The 24192-nt window shown below is 41.7% G+C and overlaps 1 long non-coding RNA gene across 1 annotated transcript; it reads left to right on the forward strand.

Moving 5' to 3' along the window:
* The first annotated feature begins 1422 nt into the window (after positions 1 to 1422).
* Positions 1423 to 22603, forward strand: LOC150048491 (uncharacterized). The gene is made up of 3 exons (XR_016539262.1): positions 1423 to 1541; positions 20830 to 20993; positions 22335 to 22603. It is a non-coding gene; the product is annotated as an uncharacterized LOC150048491 (long non-coding RNA).
* Positions 22604 to 24192: the final 1589 nt, after the last annotated feature.

Raw genomic sequence — 24192 nt, forward strand, 5'->3', positions numbered from 1 at the left:
TTAGTTAACACCCTTCCATTTTCCTCCAGAATGGGAAGTCTTCTTGTGAGGACATTGTGTCTCACCTCTGCTCTCATCAAGCTATTTCTACACTTGTAGTTTCCAAATACTCTATATTCCTTTAGAGACCCCCCCCCCATCACATGCTGTGTCATCAAGCTCACGTCAAAGGTACTTCTCTGAGACACCACCCTGACAAATCTCTGAACTAGATTCTCCTCTGTACTCTGTTTTAACTCACTTCCCGATCTAAGGCTGGGATTCTAAAGGGGAGAGCAGGCCTATCTTTTGAGTATGTTTTGAGTACCTCGGGCTTAGCACAACTTCAAACACAATGATCAGACCTGTGAATATCAGTAGGCAGTGAATAAAGGGGAGCTTTTCAACAAAGCCACCTCCCATGTGTTCTGTTCAGCCAAATGAAGACTGCCTAGAGGCCATGACAAGTCTTCCCTTGATGCCTCTATATAACAAACAGCCCCTCTTTCCTGTTTAATCATTCAACCAACTGTTGCACAGAATCAATCAATGGTGGGGGAACAATATTTGGAAAAAATTTGCATTTGTAGTAAACACATGAAGAAGCTTTGTCAGTATTTCTTAAACCATCCTATAATAACTATTTACAAACCACTTATTTTACAGTAGATAGTATAGGTAATCCAGAGAGCATTTATAGAATGATGCAATGCAAATCCTGTACCGTGTACATAAAGGATTTGAGTGCTATGAGTTTTGATGTCCTCAGAGGGTCCTGGAACCAGATCTCTAGTAAAAACCAAGGAGTGACTATATCGGAAATCCCTTAGCTATATGGGAAGTGTAGTTCTGTGATAGAGCCTATGCTTATCATGCACAAAACCCTGGGTTCATTCTTCAGCATGTGCACACCACACACACACACACACACACACACACACACACACACACACACACACACACACACATTCAACTTCACTCCATGCTTTCCTTTAAGGTAAATTCAAAGATGTATGAGCAGAGATGGTGCATAGAGTTCAGGAAAATGGTAGGAGGGAAAGAAGGGAGGGAAAAAAAGAGGGAGGGAGAGCTTTTCTTTCATACATCTACTTCAGTTAAAAGGATAGAGAGTATCCGTACTTTGTTCTGAGGCTTGTTCCACAGACAAAAAAAATGAGAAAAAGCTACTGAAACATATTGAGTTCCATGTATGAATTTAAAAGAGGAACATCTTTAGTTTCCAGTCTGACTGAAAGACACAGCTATTCTGGAGGCTCACGGGCATAGGAGAGTTGCATTAGGCAATGGAAAACAGACAAAATCGAATGCAAAGGGCCTGGTTAATTAGGCAGTTAGTTTCCCAATGCCTGCCCTAACATTGCTTGCAACACGTTAGAAATGATTAAGCTTTATTATTCACCTCACACGGACTCACATGCCTCACAGGTAGAGAAGCCTCCCATGGCAGGCGGGGAATCACTTCTCTGCTTCTCTCACTGTGGAAAGACTCATGGAAACAGTGAGGACCAGTATCCCCTCCCAGGATGTGGGGAAGACAGCAGGTGAGTGGCAGGTGGAGGGCTCAGCCAGGGCCCCACTGCCTGGAGAACATTTTCCCTCCCTGCAGGCAGGCTGTCTCTACTTGCTTTTCTCTCAGATTGCTCATCAGGTATGACTGGGGATTTTGAAAGCCTGCAGCTGTGTTTAGGAGTTCATGCACTGCCATCCCCCATATCCTTGGAGGATTTCATTGCAGGCCATTTAATCCACACTAATGAATGCTCTGGCAGTGTCTGAGCATGGGCTGGGTTTGTATGCCCTGATTCTTAATTACTGTCACCACTGTGAAGATAGGATAGGACGTATGTTCATCATCCTGTGTGTGTGTGTGTGTGTGTGTGTGTGTGTGTGTGTGTGTGTGTGTGTGTCTGTGTGTGTGTGTGTGTGTGGACTACTTCTGGAGCTTGAAGCCAGAGCTTGGTGCTATCCCATAGCTTTTTTCCACTCAAGGCTAAGTGCTCTACTACTTGAGCTACATCTCTATTTCCAGCTTTTTTGGTGACTAACTGGAGATAGGATTCTTAATTTCCTTCGCTGGTTGGCTTTGAACCACGATCCTAAGATCTCAGCTTTCTGAATAAGGATTACAGGTATGAGCCACTGGAGCTAGTCCTTACTTACTTTCTTTTTTGCCATATCCTTTCCATAGGACACATCCTATGCTCTGCTCAAACATGGAGAAACCCAGAAGGAGAATTACTGTTTTAATCCCCAAAATACACATTGCCTAGTTTTCTTCCTTTCCCTCCAACGACATGAACAAATCAATTCTTACTGCTAGTCATTATTTTTTTTAACAATTTTCTGATCTGTGCCCAGAAAATCAATTGAAATCAAGTTTCAAGGGGTTTCTGAACAGAACAGAGAATTATGGTATATGAAGTAAAAGAGCTGGTTATAAAACAGTATGAGTAAATGAGTTACATATGTACCTGTCTGTGATTTTGAAAATAATTTAATACATACATACATGTAATAAAGCTTATGTGACAGAATTTGGAATATTTTTCTATTTTCTTCTTTACATGTTTAAAATTTTCTATGTGGTTTAATAATTAAAAAATTAAGAAAATGAAATGTATATGTGTAAATAGGGAAAATAAATATCTCTGATATTTTTATCCTTGTCATCACTAACATTCTTTATTTTCTTGTTCTTTTAGGTATTTCTTTCCTGTGTTACCCATTTCCTACCCAGTGCTCTTTATTTCATTATTAGTTTTCTCTCTCTCTCCCTTTCTTCTTCCTCTCTCTCTCCCTCCCTCCCTCTCTCTCTTTCTTTCTTCCTTTCTTTCTGCTACTCAGCGTTGTTACACATGGTTTAAACTCGAGGAAAGCTGGTATTCTTCATGGTCTATACAATTTTCTCTCAAGCAGAGCAGCTTATGTTTGATACAAATCCAAACCATCCTGGCTCAATAGGTTGTTTCCTTACACATTACCTCTACAATGTGAAGGAGCTTGCAGGAATCTTTGAGTAGCAGATCATGGCCCAAGTAAAGATCCAAAGTGAATCCAGCTTCAGAGGAAGAATTCTTACACAATAAGCTATCTACATTTCAGTGAGTCATCCCAAGCTCTAGGAAACGGATTACAAAGCCAGCCAAGCATCCTGAATAATGTAGAAATTTAATAAATCTGAAAGTATAGTTAATAATAATGTCCATGGCTTTCTAACCCAGGTTTTGGCTTTTGTCCTTTGGGGTTATTTTCAACAACCAATGTGATCTTGTTAAATCCCAATTCCGCTCTTGAGCTAATGTTTTCTTATAGGATCTCAAAAGTCTGAGTTCTTCTAGTGACCTGTAAAACTGGGTGGTATAGTTGGGCACAGTGGCTCATGCCTAGCTACTCAGGAGGCTGAGATCTGAGGATCAAGGTTCAAAGCCAGCCCAGGCACAAAAGGACCTGAGACTCTTATCTCCAATTAACCACTAGAAAATGGAAAGTGGAGTTTGGCTCAAGGGTAGGGTGGTAGCCTTGAGCTGAAGAGCTCAGGGACAAGGCCCAGGCTGAATTCAGGCCCCGTGACCCACAAAAACCAACAGACCTACCAACAAACGAACCAAACAAAAAGGGTGCTATCTTCTTCTGCCTTCATACCTCTCCAAACTTCAGGACTACCTCTCTTCCTTGCTTACTGTACTTTAGCCAGGTTTTCTACTGGCTGCCCTAACAAGCCAGGCGTGCTGCTTTTCCCTCTGAGTCTTTTTTCTCTGTTCAAAGACCAATTCCTGCAGATAATCCCTACATTGTTCCTCAGATTGTCAGAGAAACTTTCCCAGGCTGCTGTCAACAATGGAGTCTCTAGTGTCAGATCAGCATATCCCTTAGAAATAACTAGAAAACTAGATAAGACATGTGACATTTATTTAAAAATATTAAAACTCTGGCTTCTGGAAACCATCTTGGGTAGGTGTACAAGGGAAGTGTCACTTAACAAAGCTTGAGCTGTGTCACTCCCTCCAAAAATCTCATTCCCCTTTGATCCAAACAGGATCCTTTAAAGACAATGGAAAGTAGAGACTACAAGATATGGATACTTGTCAGAAGCACATGTGAGGGGAGCAGAAACTTCTACATTCTTTAGGATGTAATATTCATAATGTCCTGCATTTTTTCATAAATCACCAGTCAGGCAAACTAATAACAAACTAGCCCATTTAATGTAGTGCCTAGTGACAAAAGCCATCAGAAAACTGATACTATGGTGGAGTACATGCTGGATTTAGAGAGAAAAAGGACATTGAGCCAAGTATCAGAGGCTTATGCCTATAATCCTGACTATTCAGGAGACTGAGATCTGAAGATGTGGTTTGAAGCCCACAAGGGCAAGGAAGTCTGAAACTCCAATCTCAACTAACCAGCAAAATGCTGGAAGTGAGGCTGCAGTTCACTAAGGGACAGTGTTCAGGACTTGAATTCAAGCTCTAGTACAGGCAAGCATCTATGTGCACACACAGAGAGAAACACACAGAGTGGACCTATATGTTTTAAGTGGTATATTATAGATTCATTAATTAAAGAACATTGACCCCCCCCACAGTATGAACAGATAGAAACTTTTAGCAAATCAAAGTCATCACAAGAAACAAATGGACATTGTAGAATGGCATGCTGACTGAAGGAAATCTCCCAGCGGGAGTTTACCAATGGGCTGAAGACGGCAGGAGTGAGGCTCACAAAACCTGGAGAGAAGCTGGGCACTAGTGGGTCACACCTGTCATTCTAGCTACTCAAGAGGCTGAGATCTGAGGATTGCGGTTCAAAGCCAGCCTGGGCACTGAAGACCATGAGACTCTTATCTCCAATTAACCACTAGAAAAGTGGAAGTGGCGCTGTGGCTCAAGGGGTAGGGCGGTAGCCTTGAACTGAGGAGCTCAGGGACAGAGTCCAGGCCCAGAGTTCAAGCCTCATGTCCGACCAAAGCAACAACAACAACAACAACAAAAAGTGGAGATAGATCAGCAGAAATGACCAAAGCTGAAAAGCAGAGAGAAAAGTTATTAGGAAAAATGACAGTGGCTTAGAACTCTATGGAATAACCCCAGAGTCTAACATTATGTGATGACTTGCAGGAGGAGTGAGTGAAAGGGAAAAGACCCGAAGAAACTATAGCCAATAATGTGCTAGATTCTTTGGAAGACAGCTTAAAAATCCACACATAAGCAGAGAAAAAAAAATAAACCTGATTTAGATGTAGCATGAAAAACTGCTGATATTAAAACATAAAGCCCAAAACTTGAAAGCAGCCAGAAAAGACACAGAGGAGGCTGTGAGCCAATGGAACATCATTCAAATGTTGAGTTTTAAAGCCTTTCATAGTGGGCTAGAATGTAACTAGTCAGAGAGTTGATGCTTAGCGTGTGTAAAGCCTGGGATTCAATCCCCAACAGCCTCCCCCACACCAAAGAATCATGTCCACAGAGAATGTTATATAGAATAAAAGTCAAGTGTTCAAATTTAAGGGCAAAATAAGGATGTTTTCAGATGAGTGAAATGTAAGATTTCTCCCCAGAATATGTGACCTAGAAGCAATTTTAAATTATTCTCTTCAGTCTAAAGGGAAATGATTCTCAAAAGAAAGTGCAGAAAGAATGAAGAAAAGTAAACACAAGACATTCTAGCATATTCATACAATAGACTACTATTCAGTAATAGAAACTAGTAACTACAGAGAAGTATGAGTATTGTTTATGTTGACCAAAAAAGATCAATTTATTCTGATCTTTCTACAGTCTGGGTAGCAAAAACCCAAACCAAAACAAAACCACACACACACACACACACACACACACACACACACACACGTGCAAACTAGCCAGGTGTGGTGGTGGGTCCTGCCTTATAATCACAGCTACTAGGGAGATTGACATTGGGAGAATTGTAGTTCATGGCCAACTTAGACAAAAGGTTCTGGAGAAACTCATCTCAAAAAACATGTCAGGCTTGTAGTGTAAGCATGTTCTCATAGCTCGGCATGGGCCATAGTAGAAGGAACTGTGGTTCCAGCAGACTCTGGCAAAACCATGAGATCTTATACATGGAAAAGGCCAAGGGCATGGCTCAAGGGGAGAGTAAGTGTAAGACCTTGACTTCAAACACCAATATCATAAAAAAATAAGCTATACCCAACACTGAAGAAACTAGCTGATCTTCCATTTTATCCTAGCATGTGCCTTTTTAAAAACACATTGGACATTTATCTTCCATGAGATGGCTTTCATGAGAGCCATGTACTTCTGCCTGGCATGCTCATAGCTATGATCCATCCTATATGCTTGCCACATAATACACACTCTGTAAATCTCACATGACTAAATGAGTGAAGGAATAAATACATTTACATTTTATTTTCTTTCCTACTATTAAATGTAAGCCTGAGTGGACAGGTTAAGGTTATGGAATCCAGAGCACTAGAGTTGAGTTTAAAATGTTAGAAGGCAAGAAAGTTGAGTAAAAAGAAATATATTTATATCTCTCTATATACTTATATGTATTTGTATATATATATTTATATAAAATAGCTAAGTACTAATGGCTCACACATGTAATGCTAGCTACTCAGAAGGTTGAGGTCCAGAGGATGGAGGTTCAAAGCCAGTCCAAGTTAAAAAAAAAAGTCTATGGGACTCCATCCAAAGTAAACAGCAGAAAGCTGGGATGGAGGCATGGTTCAAATTGTAACACCACCTGAACAAACAAGATGAGTGATTGTGAGATCTTGAGTGGAAATCATAATATCACCCCTCCATAAAAAGATATTACATGTAGATGGTAGGCCAGTAGTTGTCATATTGAGTTAGATACTTCAAGTAGACTGGGAGATGAATCATAGATATTTACACTAAATGTAACCAGAGATCGCCTGTGATTTTTCTTATCAGAAGAATAAACTGCACTGTAAGTGAATTAGAGTAATAAAAAGGAGAGAGAGCAGGGTTTAGCACAGCAACCTACTTGCTCCAGGGCCTGTTTTGCCTCATTCAGGCAATTAGTAAGTGTAAATTTGTTTCAAGTGTAGTGTCTCGAGACACTTGAGTCTGGCAAGTATCTGGTTACAAAAATAAACTGAGAAGCACTTGTAATAGATATAATATTGGATGCTGAATATGACCCCAGAGTTAGGCATATCATTTAGCATTGAATTCCAGATAGCTGAGAAAAACAATTCACCTGGCTCAAGGTGCTAAAGGTCCACCTTACTGGAAATGTTTATCCTGGAGAGAGAGGGGACTCGGGAGTGTAGACAAAATACCAACACATGGAAACACATTCCTGCCTTGAGTGTCACACACTTACAAAGAAAAGGGCAAATAGATGCCAGGCAAGGCAGGGCCATTCCAGGCAAATCATTGACAAAATAAGAATCTGAATGACAAAGCCCAGTGGGACCAGTTGTAGAACCCCAGTGCCTTTTCATCCAAGGTGACATATCTCCCATATCTCAGGCACTTAGAGGGCTTGTCCTACATTCCAACACAAGACCTGCGTGGCCCTGTGCCCAGCTGTTAACCAGTGCTGTACCATCTCCCAGCCCTGTCATGAACATCAGCTCTTCTTAGCTCTGAGGCCCCCTGTTCTCTTAGACTCTTTTTTTGTCTGCCCCATTTTCGAACAGTATTATAAGGATTTTCATTGTGTTATCTCTCTCTCTCTCTCTCTCTCTCTCCCTCTCTCTCTCTCTCTCTCTCTCTCTCTCTCTCTCTCTCTCTCTCTCTCTCTCTCTCTCTCTCTCTCCCTCCCTCCACAGACATTTTTTCTTGAATTTTGTTTTAATCATGACTGAAAACCTTCCTTTGCTTTCTTTATCATCTTTTCCTCTTTTCCGTACTTCTGCTTCTCCCAGTTAGAAATCCAATTTTTAAGGGAAAACATGAGAACTGGGACACGAGGTGGGAGAGGAAGGGACCCCCAGTATTCTCATTTTTCACTTATCAAGCCCTGCAGACTTCTAGAGTTCTAAGTACCAGCCCTCAGCCGCCCTTTCTATACAAAAGAGAGGAATCTGGGGGGGAATTCTTGGGAAATTAGAGACATTGAGAATGAGAAATTAGCAGACATTAAGATACAGAGGTGTTTCATTGTGATGATTTGAACAACTTCACTCCCTTTGTTCTCTTAGAATCTTTCTTGTTTGCCCCATTTCCAAGCACTATTTTGTAGATTTTATTGTGTTATCTCTCTCCCTACACACACACACACACACACACACACACACACACACACACACACACACATACAGGGCAGAGAGATAGATGTATATGTCATATATGTATTCCATGTGTAGTGGACTGAGAAGAAAAAGGTCTTTGTGTTTGAAATAGGATGACTGGGTGCCTACCCAAGCTTGGAAAGAGGGGCCGTGGTGAGAGGCGATGAAAGGGGCTGAAAGTGAGGATAAATATAAACCTGCAGGTAGGTTCTGAGGGAAGAAAGAGGAGAAGAAATCCACTGGAAGAACACTTAAGACTTCACAGGGGGCACTGGGAGGCGGCTGAGGGGAGAAGACAAGCTGATTGTTGCTTTAAACTTGAGCCAAGAAAACAGTAATGACAGACCAGGGTTACTTGTGAGTTGTTTTGACAGTATGCAGTTTTGGATAGTGGGGGGAATTTCAGGTTTGTGTTGAGGACAATAGCAGGTGACCTGGAAAGTTGAACACAGGGAGGTGTGTGTGTGGTGGTGGTGGTGGGGTCTGTGTGCAGGTGTACATGCTGCATTCGAAGATCTCAAAGGAGAAAGTCTCCTCTTGCCAACTTGAGCTCCCATGTGGAGCAGATAAGCACATGGCCACTGAGGACCGGGGTTGTATTTCCTTGAGAACCTCTGCTTGCCTAGCTCTTCTTTGTTCTATCCTCTGCCCCTAATTTCCAAGGAGATTTCCTGAATGAGGGATTGCTTTTGATCCCTTAAGCGTCTATAGTGGGCATTTGTCCGAATAGAAAGTTGCAAACATCAATAGAATATGAAGCAAGTGCGTTAGTGAGAAGTACACACATCTGAGATCAAAAGGCCATGTGTAGATGACAAATGAAGCAGAAACAACATGGAACCACTTTCCCTTGGCTCACAACCTGTGAGTCTGCTGGCCTACTTCCTGTTCCTCAAGTTCAACTTCTGCCCCTGTTCTGTTGACTTTTGGGCTCTGCCTCTCCATCCCCTCCCCCAAGTCCACTAAGATTTCCATTTCTAAAGGTTGCCCTACTGCATCTTCCAAAGGGTGATTCAGATCTTCTGTATCTATGCATTACTTTGACTAACCTGTATCTTATCTTATCCAACTTTCAAGACATCAGAGGGCTGATCTCTTTTCTTTCTGCACTTAGGACTGTGTCTGGCACATGGAAAATGTTTAATTAATGTTCACTGAAGGAATTAACCACACCTGTTAATGTCGTCTTGGTTTCTCTTACGTTACACAGAAGGAAGTTGTCTCTACTAGCTATCAACACAGCCTTCTCCCAGCCTTGCCACTCTATAGTATGACAGTAAAGTCTGCTTTTAAAAAACAAAGGAATGAAGGAGACCAAGGTGAGCAGTTAAAGAGCCACCCAATAGAGCAAAGCTCTAGGCTAAGGAAAACAGTGGAGACTTACTTTTGCTGTGTGGTTGTAAAAAGGCTCAAAGGCTCCCAGGTGAGTTCAAAGTCCCCTCTGTTTACTGGGCAGAATAAATCTTATTATAATGGACACACTAGAATTCACAGGCAAAGTGGATCTGGCTCTCTCTTTGACCACAGAGATGGGTATCTCTTGGAGGCTGTCCTGCACTGTCATGGGGAAGAAAGGGTTGAGCAGAGTGCTGGCTTTTCAGAGGTCAGCTTTTCAATCCTTTTTGACTTGCTTTGATCACTGTAGATGGCAGACCTGCACCTGGGCTCAGCAGGATCCCAGCTTTTGGGTGTTCATATGAAAACTCTTCACTGTGGGAGCACAAGATCAGCCAACCTCAGCCCAGAGATACGTCCTCAGGGCCAGCCTGACAGCTACTCTGTCAAGGGTGTGATTGATTTCCTGTTCCCCATCCTCACTTTGAGCTGAATTTCCATATTCCAATCCCTTCCCATTGCCTTTCCTGGGTGTCTCTACTGGACTCTGCTCATTCTCCACCTCACCTCATCTAGGGTCTCCTGTGTTTCTACCAGAAGACTAGGGGGCCGGAAACAGTAGGGCCAGGCAATCTATTTTCATCTTTATCTGCTGCAATGTTGAACAAGAATAGCATTTCTTTTCTTTTTTTTTTTTTTTGCCAGTCCTGGGCTTGAGCTCAGGGTCTGAGCACTGTCCTTGGACTTTCTCAAGGCTAGAGCTCTACCACTTGAGCCTCTGCTCCACTTCCGGCTTTTTTCTATGTATGTGGTACCGAGGAATCGAACCCAGGTCTTCATGCATGCTAGGCCAGCACTTTAACCACTAGGCCAAACTCCCGGCCTCAAGAATAGCATTTCTTTATTTGAAACTCTGGGATTAAAAAAAAAATAACACAACCCTGTCTAGATCAGAATATCCATTTGTTCCAAAGAGACAATGGATGTGTACAAAATGAAAGTCTTTCTTCTAGACTGTATTTCCAGTTTTTTAGAAGCTAGTTCAAGCAATAGTTTGATCTAATTGGTAATATACTAATTGCGACGACTTTTCATGAGCAATGGTTTCAAGGGTTTTGTCACATAGGCAACATGATTTCATTTATATCCAGCCTTCCTGTCTAAAACATGGTTGAAGATGAGGATGACAGCTGGCAGGCTGATCTACAGCACCATTTTGACAGTTGTGCTTTTGACCTGTGCACCAGGCTAATTCATACACACAAGGTCTCACCACCACTCAGCCTTCAGACCGGACCAAAGGTAGCTGCCACGACCTCCGTCATTGTTAAACAAGCCATTATTTTGCAATGCTTGCCTCATCACCATTGTTTTTCTCTTGGTCTAGTTTCTCTTTCAAATACTGATTACACGTTGCAGACCTGGGACAACCCCAAACTGAAGTCTCATCATCTGGGTTTGGCAACTTCCTCTGTGACTAACTGCGGGAACAGAAACTAGGCGTATAGGCCGGCAGAGTGAAGAGGATCTTAGATGTGGGGTCTGGCCTCTCTCAACATCTTCAATCAGTGCCACCTGATTAATGAGTCCCTATTCTGTGCCAGATGCTCTAGTAGGAACTGGAGAGGCTGTGACCTGTCACTAATCTCACAGGAAGGAGCTAATTAACAAATATTTGTGATGCCCTAATCATTATAGTGCAGCTGTGAGCTCAGATTTAGAGAAGGGAATGTCACTCCAGAGTTGAAAGGATCAGAAAGGCTTGTTGGGTAATAGGCAGAATCTTTTTTTCCATTCTCTTCTTTCTTGAGATGTACTTGACAAAAATCATGCACATTTAAGACCTAAACTTGATGTAGTGATATACATATATTACCAAACAATCTACACAATTGCTCCTGCCAGGCTCATTAATGCTCATTAATCCATCATGTCCCAAGGTAATCATTTGCTTTTGAGAAACTGAGCCTCGGAGGAAAAAGAGGAGTGAGTCAGGAGATCCAAAGATAGAAGGAAACATTTGTAACATGTGCATAAAAGCCATGGAGGGAAGGAAAGAGAAATAATGGGAAGATGGAGAGAGAGAAAGAGAGAGAGACAGAGACAGAGAGATACAGATAGACAGAGACAGACAGACAGACAGACAGACAGACACACACACACACACACACACACACACACACACACACACACAATGAACTTGAACCAAGTAAGGGGCTAAGAGATGACCAGAGTCAGGGGAATGTACTTGAGCTCCATAAATACTCAGAGAAGTGCCGGGAATATCCCGGCTGGAGTGTGAAGTTAAAGTAAGAAACAGCCTTCCAACACTAACTTACAATGTAATACAAGAAATACCAGGGAGATGAAACATATGTTTCCAGAGGATGATCAAGTCAAGAGGAGGAAAGGCAGACAAAGTGAGAGAAATATGGTGGGCAGATATAGTCATAATATTCCATGAACATATATGAAAATGGAACCAGGTAACTTAAGAAGGGTAGGGTTGGGAGAGCAGGGAGGATTATAGAAGGGATGACACTGGTCAAGCTGCACTGTACTCATAAACTTACATGCTGAATTAAAACTCTTTGTACAATGACTTAAAGATCATAATTTAAAAAACTTTAGAAGACACAAAGTAAGAAGTGGTAGATAGGCTGGAATGAGAACAGGAGCCAGATACAGAGCCTTGTACTCCTTGTTAAGAATTTAGGATTTCAGGAATTCTATGCTGCTGTCAGAGAGAACGACATTGCCCCATTTGTAAGGAAATGGAAAGACTTAGAAAAAATCATATTAAGTGAAGTAAGCCAGACTCAAAGGAACATAGGCCCAATAGTCTCCCTCATTTGTCATAATCAGTAGAAACCTTGGGCTCTCCTAGCAGAGATTTATAATAGAACAAAATCTAGAGACATTAGGCCAAACAGTTCGACACTAAATGAAAGGACCTCCAGGAGAAGGAAACAAAAAGCCATATAATGAGTGATTGTTGTCCTTAATGTACTGTTATCTCTCATCTCTTTTGCCATCCCTTGGTTATCTCATATTGTTACAATATTTCACCTTGTTATCTGATATATTTTATATGTGCTCAATTGGTTATTAGAAATTGGATAGGGAAGCGGGGAAATCAAGATAAGTGGGGGGGGGGAAGAAATGGGGACCATGTCATAAGAAAGGGTATCAATGTTTGTGAAGTTATGCACCTTCTATCTCGTGAATATAATGTAACCCTCCTATTAATCACAATAAAAAATAATTTAAAAAAAGAATTTAGGATTTCAGGGGCTGGAAATATGGCCTAGTGGTAGAGTGCTTGCCTAGCATGTACAAAGCCCTGGGTTCAATTCCTCAGTACCACATACACAGAAAATGCTGGAAGTGGTGCTATGGCTTAAGTGGTAAAGAGCTAGCCTTGAGAAAACTCAAGGACAGTGCTCAGGCCCTGAGTTCAAGCCCAGGACTGGCAAAAGAAAAAAAAAGAATGTAGGACTTCATCTTGGTGGGGTTCAGGACACGCTACTCCAAAAGGTAGGAACTTGGCACTTCAGAAAATAGCAGCAGCAAGGAGTTCACTTTTATCCCCTCCAAGTCTGAAGCAGGTCAGAGACCCTCATGTGAGGGATGCCCTTCCTGTACCTGGGGGAAAGCAATGTCCCCAATTTGAAAGTCATAGAGACCCAGAGAAGAATGTGTACAAGCAAGCTTTGCTAAATATCCTCAGGTCTTGTCATCTGGTCCCACCTCTGTCCAATCATATTTCCCCGCCACTGTCTATTTCATCAAGCTAAGGAATAGAAAAATATAGGTTCTTTTTTCTTTCCAGGCCAGGGGTTTGAATTCAGGGCCTGAGCACTGTCCTTGGACTTTCTCAAGGCTTGAGCTCTACCACTTGAGCCACGGCACCACTTCTGGCTTTTTTCTATCTATGTGGTACTGAGGAATTGAACCCCTGTCTTTGTGCCTGCTAGGCAAGCACTCTAACACTAGGCCAAATCCCAGCCTAGTTGCTTTGTTTTTCAGGTCCTCATTTCCTTTGGGAGGGTCCATGTCACATAAAACTTATATTAAATAAGTCGATACGATTTTCTTATGGTAGTCTATTTTCTGTTACGTTATTGCCATTAACTAGGTAATAAAAGAAGAAATGAACTCTTTCCTATTCCTATAATCTCAAAGACAATAAGGAAACTGCTCACTAGAGGATGGCAGGTGAGTCCTACCGTTTCTTCAGTGTTTCCAGTGGTACATAGTTATTTTTCCCCTATGAAGATAGAGCAGATCCAGTAGTGAAGAAAATGTATGTCTACACTAAGCCCAAAGTTGTCACTATAAGAAGATGAGAATGGCCTCTGCTCTTTCTCTAGCAATGTTCTTAACATTTGAAGATTCTAGGTTGCTTACTCTACCCCAATTTGCCTTTCTCTCATCTTTGATCAATCACCTTTACTACTCCTCTCAAGATACAGAGAAGTTAGATGACCAAAGGACAGCAAAAGAGATGAGAGATAACATAGCACATTAAGGACAACAATCACTCGTTATATGGCTTTTGTTTCTATATCCTGGAGGTCCTTTCATTTAGTGTCATACTATGTGGCCTTATGGATCTAGGTTTTGCTCTATTGTAAATCTCTGCTAGGAGAGCCCAATTGTTACAGTATTTTACCTTGTTATCTGATATATTGTACATATGCTTATTTGGTTATTTGAAATCCGATAGGGATGGGGGAAAACAAGATGAGGGGTGGGGGTGGGGGAGGCAAATAGGGACCAAGACATGAAAAAAGGTATCAATGTTTGTGAAGTAATGCACCTTCTATCTGGTGAATATAATGTAACCCTTCTATTAATTACAATACAAAATATATGAAAAAAAAAAGTTTTATGGTTGGATTTGAGGAAGAAGTCTATGGCCTGCCTAGGGGAAATCAGAAGGGTGACAGAGGGGAGGACAGGAAAATGGTCAGATAGAGACCACTTCTGAGGCTTCTTCCAAGACCTTCACTTTGGAGTAACATTCTCTGAGCCCTGACAGTGAACAGACAAGAAGTGGCAGCCATTAAAATATGAGCCTAATTACTCAGAGGCTCCATTTTCTCAGTGAGCATCGCACTAATTAGTTGGTAGTTATTTGAGGATCTGGTGTGATAAAGCATGAAAAGCACTCGGTAAGATCTTGACACATAAGCGTGTCCTTGCCTGTTTTCCTTGCAGAAGGCTGCCTTCCTCATTAGCGGAGGCCTTCCTGTTCTGCCCTTTCCTTCTATGCCAGATGCTTTCCCTGGGGGCTCAAGATTCTTCTGGGTAAACATCACCTGAGAATACTAGGATATCCCTTTTGGCTGTCCAAGATCCAGAAATCATTATTCTGTCCCTTGCTTTTTTCTTAGTCATTTTTTTCTCCTGGACATTATGAGGTAAACTGTGTTCAATGTCCACAACTGAAAGTATATGTGGTAGTTCTAATCTACAGTTGCTGTGAACGCAGCTTTACTAGGCATCAAGGGCTTTGCAAATTGCAGCAATGTAAGATGATGGAGTGACGGGGTCTTGTCTAATGCAGTGGGATTATTGTCCCTCCCAAGACCAGGAAAGAATGCAGTGTGGAGACAGAAATACCCAGGAAGAAGATGGCTGTGTGAAGGAGGCAAATTTTAAGGAGGTGCTAACACAAACCAAGGACTACCTCCAGCCATCAGGAGGTGGGCGACGAAGAAAGGCTCTTTTCCTAGAAGTTTCCGAGGGAGGATAGCCCTGCCTACAAACGGGCCTTTGCTCCCAGCCTCCACAATGGGAGGCTTTAGTCACAGCACTCTAGGTAACTAATGTTATAGTTCCATTACTAAAATACATGTGACTCAAAGGTCTATTTCTTTGTGAAATACACACTTCCAAAGCCCACCTTTATAATGGGCCGGCTGGTTGTCCCAAGTAGGAATATATTTTGTTAGTATGTGAGAAATAAAATAGGTAGGAGTTGGTGCAGCCTAGTATGGTGAGGCCCTGGGTTTAATTCCAGCATCAAGGAGTTGGGGATTGGTAAATAAAATAGGATGGAATAGGGCCAAATGATGAGTAGAAAGAAAATGGCTTCAAAAGACTGAAAACACATCATCTTCCTAATGGATAAGAGAACGCAACTTGTAAAGGTTGAAAAGGCCTTAATGAATGTTGGGGTGGGAAGAATCGCACAGGCCCATAATTCAAGGGTCTCAGAGGAGCCAGTAGGTTCATGCTGATTTAATCTAAGATTTCAGCTTTAACAAGGGATAAGGTTTATGGACTGAAAATTAGCCACAAGGTATAACTTTACTTGTGGCTTCACAGAAGGCTAGAAGAATAAAGTAAGCAGCTCTGTCAGAACTTGCCCAGCAAATACAAATGCTGTGGTTCGAACAAAGCAGAGTTGGCTTCTGTATGAATTACAGGAAGAAAAGAAGAAAAAGAAAGCGGCTTAGGGCTATTTATTCTTTTTTTCCCTGTGGGATGCATTGAAGAAAAGTCCAGATCACATGTCACATCCCCAGCTGGAAATCCCAGAGCCAACTAAAGACAAGGAGCATGAGTCACCTACCCCAACTTTCAGGAGCTTTCTGGGAGTTGTTCAAAGACCTATATCCTTACGCTGAGGGAGTCTCACTGCTTGTGTGACTTCTGACGGCTTCAGATAACTGTTTCATAGGTCTTAAAAATTAGACTTGACGATGGCCTTGAAGTCAGGCAGCTTGCTGGTTCAGGTTTCACTTGGCTGGGAATGGAGCAAGACAGGGGGCCATGCACTGTGAATCTGGGGTTGAGGCTCCACTTAAGTCCAAGTGAAAGTACCAGAATATCTGCTGTTTTCACTCACCCAGCATCTGTCTTGCTTTGCTGTCTAACTTTCTTCTGAGGACTCAATTTTCTCTTAATTCTCACTTCCTTTTTGTAGTTTAGGCAGATGGCCTAAGGACTGGCTAATCAAGGCAGCAGGAATTGATTTGGGGATGGGAACATGGTAGAAGTTAGCCCAAATATGGTTTGACATGGAAAACAAAAATCGAAATGGATGGCGCTTGAAATAGAGTTAGGAGGTCATTGTTAATCTGATCTCGTTCACTTTCTCAGCTGAACTTTTGTACTTGGCTGCACAGACTTGTTCACCTCTGGATCCCAATTAAGTTTAGCTTTCTGCATAACAAACCCCTTCCTTAAAACTGTAAATATTGAGATGTATCTAATCCCTTCTTATAAGACAATGTTCACTAGTACCAATCATAATTCCTGATGAATGGAGAGATTTCCAACTCCTTTTAAGATTCAAAGCCATAAACACAGCTGTCTTTCAAAACCTTGAAACATTTTTTAAGGCCACTCAAATCTTTATCTTCTCCAAGATTCCTCCATTCTAAGTAGCACCCACCCCAATAAATGTGCTTTTCTGTTTTTGTTGTTCTTGTTTTGATTAGGTTGATTTGTATCCCAGGTTAACAGGTTGGTCCTAGAAAGTTTTACAAGAGTTCTTTGGAATGGGAAAAGCCAGCTAGGCTGCTAAGCAGGAAGGGGTGTGCTGGGCCACTGGCAGCCATCTCGATAGCACCTAGAATCATGAATGATCTGAGGAAGGGGCAGATTATGCATCGATGGAACTGAGCCTCTGTATCTAGTTGTACCTGAATATACATTCTCCCTTTGTTTACAAAGGCCACTGGAAGCTAGGTTGTAATACTCAGATCTTGGTACGGATAAATACAATCACAAATAGCAGGGGAAAAAAACACATAGCAGCTAGAGAAAAGCTGTGATTTGTATGTGGGTAGCATATTGGGCATGAAGAGTTATAAGATAGAGACGACATGATCTCTAGGAAAGTCAGAGACCTGAAAACGAGATGGTGATATTATTCCTTTAAGTCCTGGAGTTAGGGAATTGGAACAAATTTTAAGAATAAGAGGAATCTGAAATGTTTATGCAGTAATATGCACAATGAAGAATGGTCCCTAGGTCTCTGAAAGCAAACTCTGAATCTGGGAAATGTCTGTTTTAAAACTGAACATCCTGTGTCCCAGGAATTCTGGATGGCTGGGTGTGTGCTATGCCAGCTTAGTTAGCTCGTTTTACTCTTTGGAGCCTCAGATTCTTCCTCAGTAAGTAGGAAACATGGGGCAAGAAGAGCATGCAGTGGTTTAGAGGAGCTCCAGATTGTCAGGAAAAGTTGTAATAGCCACTGCAGAAGGAGAATGGCTCTGAGCACCCTTTCTCTTCTGCAACAGCCAAGCGGGGTTTGGGAAGGGACACTTTCTTCCCTGTGTTTGAACAACTGGGCTTCGCTTGCGATTTGCTAGTGGCAACCCTGCTCTCAGAAGGACCTCCCTCTAGAATTGCATGGTTTCTTTTCTTTGTTAAGAGGCAAAAAAGACTCTTATAGACCCTTGGTTTCACACCTGGCTGATCCTAAGAGCTGCCTGGGGAACTTAAAACATGTACAGTCCTGGCTAACACACCTGCAAATTTGGGCTCCACCCAATTCTTGAGAAGTTAGGGATCTGTACTATACAAAAAAAAATCTTTGCAGGTGACATGCATATAAATTATTCACAAACGTTGTATGTTAACTATCATTAATAATACATTGCTTTTCCACACACCTCACAAATGCAAGGCACACCATTGTGTGAAACATCTTGTTCCAGCACCTCCAAACTTTCCATTGAAAAGAGCTTTCTATGGAAGAGAGTTAACAAGCTCTCTGCTTGTTAAAATGCAGAACTCAGGGGCCTACCTAAAGGGTTTATGTTACAGTAGGACTGTTACAGGTGGGTTCAGAAATTGGCACTTCTAAAATGCTATCTTTAGTGATATCATTCCTCTAAAATTTAAACCATAAAATCAATTTAGAGGTGTGTCTGGTTTCTCTAATCTGTGGTATGATTATAACATGCCCCCCCACCTTTTATATTCTAGTACTCAACACAGTACCAGCATAGTCCTAATAGAGGTACTAAGTATTCAGTATTGTATTTGTATATTAATAGTATTTACTCAATCTAGTATTTAGTACAATACTAGGATGTGCATTATTGCAATACACTCTTCTACTACACAGTAAATTACTGGTGAGTAAATGAATAGAGCTCAGTGGCAGACCCCTTGCCTATTACAAAGACAACTCTGAGTTGAACCTCAGCATCACCAATAAATAACTAAGAGTAGATAAATGTTTCGTTGGCCTCAATGACTGCCAAGTTTCTTTGTCATTAAATATTTTAAGATTCTCAATTGTCGAGCAATGGCTGTACATATTTATGAGGTATCTGTATACATCTTGTCAGGTCAGATTAAGATAACCTTTCTCATTCTGTTTGCAGCTGTTGACCTACTCCGTTTAGCCTAGGAGAAAGATAGAAATTGGCTGAGACACAACTGTCCCATGGGACCTTGTTTAAGGACATGGGTGGAAACAACAGGATTTCCTGCCCTTTGCTTTTGGGACTTTGTGCTAAACACAGTGTAGCCCCAGTAGATTTCTTTCCCCAAGGCGGTCAGCCAAGCCTGCTGGACTTTCTCAAAGACTCCATTTTGCTCTATTTTTCATTTCTTTAATGCAGGGAAGATTTACTTTTCAACCATTTCTGGCTTTATTTTTGTTTAGTTTGTTGTATTTACATTTTTAATTCATTTGCTAGGGTATTATGCGAATATTTGCTTGCTATAATTCCTTCATCTCCCCCCTCCCAAGGACAATCTTGTTGTTACCCTTCTGGAAGCCTGAAATGACCACTCTAATTTCTACTTGAACATTCTGGCATCCCCTTGGCTGGTTTTGTTCTCTGTCAGGGCTGGGACAGCTGGAGGCAGCTTGGCATTGGCTTCCCACCTCTTCATTAGTACAAGAAATGCTTCTTAGACTACAGAGAACTACTCATGGCCACAGCCCAGACCTCAAGGCCAGACACACCCCAAATAAAGTTAGAAAGGAAGAGAAACCACCGACCATTATTAGCCACTAAGTACGGAGTTCTTAGTCCAAGTTCTGGAGGAACACTCAAACAGCATTTAAGTGGCTTGGTGACTTTTATGTAACTATTTGAAACAGCATCCTGAAAATAAACCCAGAGAACAATAACAGGATTTTAAAAGAGATTCCTCCTCTTTATTGGAAATCCTGCTTCTGTCATGGTGACACAGATGGTCTGCTGTTTATACAAGAGAAAACAAAATGCATGTTGATTAGGCGGGGAAACAGAGGGCCTTCCTAATTCCTCTCTGGACGGTGGATTTGGTTCTGCCCAGAGCCAATGCTGATCCCTAAATGATCTCTTCTATAAGGTCTGCCTAAACCGAAATCAGTAGCAATGAGCAAAAGCAGCCATCTCTGCCCTTTTACCCAGAAGGGGCTTTCCTCTGGAAGTGATGTTTCAACAACTTAAGAGCAGTTGCATGGCTGTTATCTAACAATGGCCAAACACCCCTGTGCCCTAAATAGCAGGAATGCTGCCCTTACAAAACTATCCTCTAGTGCAAGGTAGACCAGAAGGCTTGGATATCTGCGCTTTAGAAAGTTCCAGAATCAGCCCGATGCAGGTGGCTCACACCTGTAATCCTAGTTACTCAGGAGGCAGAGATCTGAGAATAGGGGTTCAAAGCCAGTCCAGGCATGAAAGTCAGTGAAACTCTTATCTCCAATTAATCACTGGAAAACCAGAAATGGCTCTGTGGCTCAAAGTGGTAGAGCACTAGCCTTGAGCTGAAGAGCTCAGAGATAGCTCCCAGGCCCAACGTTCAAGTCCCATGACCACCACCACCACCACCACCAACAACAACAAAAGCCAGGAAAGTCCATGAGATTCTTTTCTCCAATTAACCACCAGAAAACCAGAGTGGTGCTGAGGCTCAAAGTGGTGGGTAGAGTGCTACCCCTGAGCAAAAGAACTCAGGGACAGTGCCCAGGCCCTGAGTTCAAGCTGCACTACACACACAAAAAAAGAAAAAAAGTCCTAGAATCTTTTTGCTGCTGCTGTGTTAAAATATTCATGTTTCAGATAACACTTCTGAGCATGTGAGGAGAAAATACCAGAAAATAATAAGTACAAAGGAACATTTGGAAAATTTTCTTCTTAGAAGCCAATTGGAGGGTTACCCTTCCTGGAAACTGGTGTGTTTGGAGGTAGGAGAGAAAATGACCTTTATGTCACTCTTAATAATTGCCTTGTACATTTTTTTGTTCTGATTTTAAAATATGTATGTGGCTCTAGGTATGAGAGATTCCGTGATGATGGGATGAGATGAGGTGTTGCAAGAAGAGATTTAACACCACTCCGCCATACCCAGAGGCTGAAAAAGTTGCATACTGAGAGGGAGGCCAAAGTCACACTTGTATGTGAGGGAGAACGAGGAAGCCAGATTTACTGGGTCTGTGGTACGTATTGTATCTAGGAGATTAAAAGCATGGCAGGCTTCAAAGCTCAGATGCAAGTATTCTGTAGGAGACATACTTGAGTATAAAAAGATTAAGGAGAACTTGTAAGACCTGTGTATAAAAAAGAGAATCGAAAATTCTCACCACAGAGAATGGTGAGACCCCTCTAGAATCTAAAGATTTGATTCGTTCCCAAGACAGAGTTGGTAAGAATTCCAGCTGCGATGAGGCCAAATTAATGGACCTCCAGGAAATGGAAACAAGAGCTTAGTTATAAATGACTGTTATTCTTAATGTATTATGTTTTTCTCTCTTCTCTTGTGTTGCCCTTTGGTTAATCTCATATTGGTACAGTATCCCACTTTGTTACCTAGTATATTGTATAGATGTATACTTGTTGATTTGAAATAGGATGGGAAAAATGAGGGGACGGGATGGGGGAAGGAAATGGGGACAAAAACATAAAAGGGATATCAATGTGTGAGAAGTAATGCGCTTTCTATCTGGTGAATATAACTGTAACCCCTTTCTACACTAAAATTAAAAAATTATTAAAAAAAGAATTCCAGCAGCAACTTGGTGAAGGGGTTTTATGGAGTGGGCATAGGCTTTCTATAAAGACTTCCGAATGTTTATTCCTGAAAGAATCCAGAAGCAAAGAGGCCATTTACTGTGTTTCCACTTCTCTGAGGAAGACATGGGAGGAAACTTTTACTGAATATTCTGGTGTAATAAAGGCAGACCCAAATGGCATTTCATTTTCAGTAAATTCACTCTATTAGAAGTAGCTATGTATGCTCCAGTTTAAAGTGATCTAGAAATAACTCCCACCCTGTACAAATCTCAGCATTGCTTAATGTCTTCTTCCATGCTGCAGTTGAAAGCATTACAATTGTTTCAATCTCTGCTAGGCAGAGCTGAAATTTTTCCTTTTCCATTATGTGACAAACTGCCACGTGCATGTACAAGTCTTCAGGAAGACCTACCATAGAAGATGGGTATCCATCCAAGCCTTTAAATAATGTCCTCCTTGTAGAAGTTGTTCTCTAGGTAAAGATCATTTTACATGTTGGTACACCCATTGATAGCAGATAGTTAATTTCCAGAGACACATATCATGCTAGTGAGGGATAGATGACATCTTGAAGCAATGTAGGTTGATAGTTACATCAAATACTCTTCTGTAATCACTGTCTGTATCATGACAGGAAGGGGTTGTCCTATTAGCAGAATTCAAAATAAATAACGATGATAACAGAGTTCTACAGTTTCTAAGTGCTAATGTGTGCCATTGTGTATAGAGGTGGTACTTCTTTGTAGCTCCACATTCTTTGGTTCCAGGTCACTGTCAATGGAACAGGATTAACAACCCCGACAAGGGAAAGTATGGGTATTATTAGGCCTGCCTGAAAGAAATGACTACTTCCCTTGGCTCTCTCCCCCTACACCCTGGAAATCCCACTAGTACCTGTAACCCTGGCAACTGGCATGCCTGGGGGCAGTGGGAGGTCCCCAGTCTGAGGTATTCCCCCATCCTCTGAGATGACATCCACTTCCAGTGTGGCCACACCCCTCCCCCTCTATAATCTCTCCCTTCCCTCCACAACCTCTCTTGCTCCACCCATCTTGGACGATGGGAGGTCTGCTCTCTCCTCACACAATAAACTCTCTTCTCCTAAACTCTGTGGAGTTTTCTTTCAGCAGACCTTACAGATATATCAAAAAGAAGTTGACTAGTGAAACTGGATTCAGGTTGCCGTGACAGCAGCCATCTTGAGTTATAACCACACAATTGTTCCAGAGTAACTATAGTTGATTTGGTTCTGCACAGTTTTCTTTCTTTCTTTCTTCCTTCCTTTCTTTCTTCCTTCCTTCCTTTCTTTCTTTCTTTCTTTCTTCCTTCCTTCCTTCCTTCCTTCCTTCCTTCCTTTCTTTCTTCTTTCTTTCTTTCTTGTCAGGGTATAGAGGGGTTACAGTTACATTTGTCAGGTTGTAGGTACATTACTTCTCACACATTGCCATCCCTTCTCATGCTGTTGTCCCTGTTTCCCTCTCCCCACCCCTCCCAATCATCTTGTTTCCCCCTCTTTCCTTTCCTATTTCAAATAAACAAATAATCATATATATATATATATAATATACCAGGTAACAAACTCAGATACAGCAACAACATGAGATTAGCCATAAGATTCCTCACAGTTTTGTAACAAACAATAAATAAACAAAATCACAACTGTGGTAACTACAACTTGACAACTGGACTCTGGTACCAGGAATTTAAATGACTCTTTGCTATTTTAAGATAAACTAGGTACACTGGTAACTTGAATGAACACACAGTTTTGCCCTATTACTCCTCCTGATTGAAACTGTAGGGACCTACATGGTCTTACTACTTACTACCCAGGCCCATACTTCTGTTTTTGTGTGTGCTAGTGCTGGGTTTTGAACTCAGTATAGAGGCAGAGGTCCTTAGATTTTCTCATGGCAGGCACTCTACCACGAGCCACAGCTGTATATCTGGCTTTTTGATGGTTAATTGGAGATAAGGGTCTCACAAACCATGCTTCTCAAATCTCAGCCTCCTGAGTAGGTAGAATTACAGATATAAGCCACTGGTGCCCAGCTCAGAATCATACCTTTATCAGTAAAGCCCCTAATATACTGTACTCGATACAATCCTGAATATCTGCCTCTTTTCCTTTGATATTCTGATTCGTTCTCATTCCCTGCAACTAGCTTATTCCAGAAGACCCCCTCATGATGAGGTATGCATGACACATGAAGAACAATGCATTAGAGACTGGAGTGGGTTGGAGTGCTCATGAAAAGATCTCAGGAAAGAGAAGATTACAAGCTGGGCCTGGCATGCTGTGCAGGAAGTAGAAATTAATTTAATCAAAGGTAGTAGCACAGACAGCAAGGAATATAGAGGAGGTTCATTAGGGGAATAGTGTTCATGAGCTGTGTCTGTTGCTGCAATGAACGAAATCTTTGCGCACATACCCCACAGCTCCACTTCCATCTTTTTGGTAGTTAATTAGAGATAAAAGCCTCACAGATTTTCCAGCCTAAGCTGGCTTCAAACTATGGTTCTCATACCTCAGCCTTCTGAGTAGTGAGGATTACAGGCAGAGCTATGCAAGCCTGGCTCATTAAGTTTTATAAGCCACCCAATCTGTAGTATTTGCTATAGCAG

The sequence above is a fragment of the Megascapheus bottae genome, chromosome 22 (assembly GCF_031878675.1).
Source record: "Megascapheus bottae isolate mThoBot1 chromosome 22, mThoBot2.hap1, whole genome shotgun sequence".
Taxonomy (NCBI): Eukaryota; Metazoa; Chordata; class Mammalia; order Rodentia; family Geomyidae; genus Megascapheus; species Megascapheus bottae.